At 39.1% G+C, this 1451-nt stretch overlaps 1 protein-coding gene across 1 annotated transcript in view; it reads left to right on the top strand.

The window, feature by feature from the left end:
- LOC105807680 (sec1 family domain-containing protein 2) overlaps positions 1-1451 on the top strand; it is a 60456-nt gene that overhangs the window by 58630 nt on the left and 375 nt on the right. The window lies entirely within an intron of this gene.

Raw genomic sequence — 1451 nt, 5'->3', positions numbered from 1 at the left:
GAGTGGTCTCAAAGTTGCTGCTTTGACACCGTCCTGGCATTTAGCTAATTCTCCTTCCTTTCTTTCTTACTCCCTCCCTCTGCCCCCTTTTTTCTCCCTCCCTCCCTTCCTTCCTCTCTTCTTTTCTTTTCTTTTTTGCTCTTTCTTTCTTTCTTTCTTTCTTTTTCTCTCTCTCTCTCTATCTTTTTCTTTTTTTCTTCTTTCCTTTCTTTCTTTCTTTTTCTTCTTTCCTGAGATAAGATCTCGTTCTGTTGCCCAGGCTAAAGTGCAGTGGCACAATCATAGCTCACTGCAGCCTCCAATTCCTAGGCTGAGTGATCCTTCTGTCTCAGCCTTCCAGGTAGCTGAGATTATAGATATGACCCACTGACCCAGCTCTTCCTTCCTTTCCTTTCCACAGTCCTGATACACATTACTGACAAGTGTGTTTACCTAATAGAATTCCTTATTCATAAGTATGTTGAAACAAGAATTAATTCATATTGTGACTCAAGAGAAGTAGGAATGCACAAAGAGTCTTGATGATAAGGTTAATTTATAGTGTGTTTCAGTGATACAGCCTTATGATGCTGTCACAGAGCATACATCAGTTTTTATTGTTCAATGCAGGACTCTTGAAAGATCAACAAACTTTACTTTTCTAAAGGGCTGTATCTTGCAAAAATAATCAGAGCCAGAAACTTAAAAAAGAGATGGGTAACCCCATAAGGAATTCAAATTTAAATGTTTGAGTTTTCTGTCAACCCCTCTTCCCTGCCCCCCACAAAGAAATGATTTGCTTTGTCCCAAAACCCCAGACTTGGGGGTGGAGTGGGAGGAAAAAAAGAAAGAAGGAAAGAAATAAATGATTGTTAGCAAACTTCTTTTGTAGAACGGATCAAAAAGATTGGCTCAGAGCATACTCTATCCATGTGCCAACTACAGTTTAGTCAAAGATAACACAGAGTGACTACCCATTTTTGCTTTATATCACTAGCCAGAATTTCTTATGTGTTTCATTTGATATACAAACAGATACATAACTATAAACAGTAAGGAAAAGAGCTGGAACTTTTAAACAAAAATAAAACATTGATATTTGAAAACTGCCTATCAAATAGCTTTTAAAACTATGAAGTATACTTTAAACTATGCACTGTTTTCCCATCCTCGCTGTAAATTCTAGTGAAGTATAAATTTTTCTGACTGTGGTAGAGGCTTCTAGTATTTTTGAGATATTAAACAGATTTTGGGTTTTTTAGACATGAGGGTCTCACTCCTGAGCTCAAGCTATCCTCCCACCTCAGCCTCCTGAGTAGCTTGGGACTACAAGTATGTACTATCATGCATAGCTAATTTTTGAAATTTTCTTAGAAATGAGGGCTGGGCGCGGTGGCTCACGCCTATAATCCTAGCACTCTGGGAGGCCGAGGCGGGCGGATCGTTTGAGCTCAGGAGTTCAAGACCAGCCT

The sequence above is a fragment of the Propithecus coquereli genome, unplaced genomic scaffold, assembly GCF_000956105.1.
Source record: "Propithecus coquereli isolate 6110/MARCELLA unplaced genomic scaffold, Pcoq_1.0 Scaffold162, whole genome shotgun sequence".
Classification (NCBI taxonomy): Eukaryota; Metazoa; Chordata; class Mammalia; order Primates; family Indriidae; genus Propithecus; species Propithecus coquereli.
The sequence above is the reverse complement of the archived record's forward strand: the minus strand, read 5'-3'. Positions and strand labels throughout refer to the sequence as shown.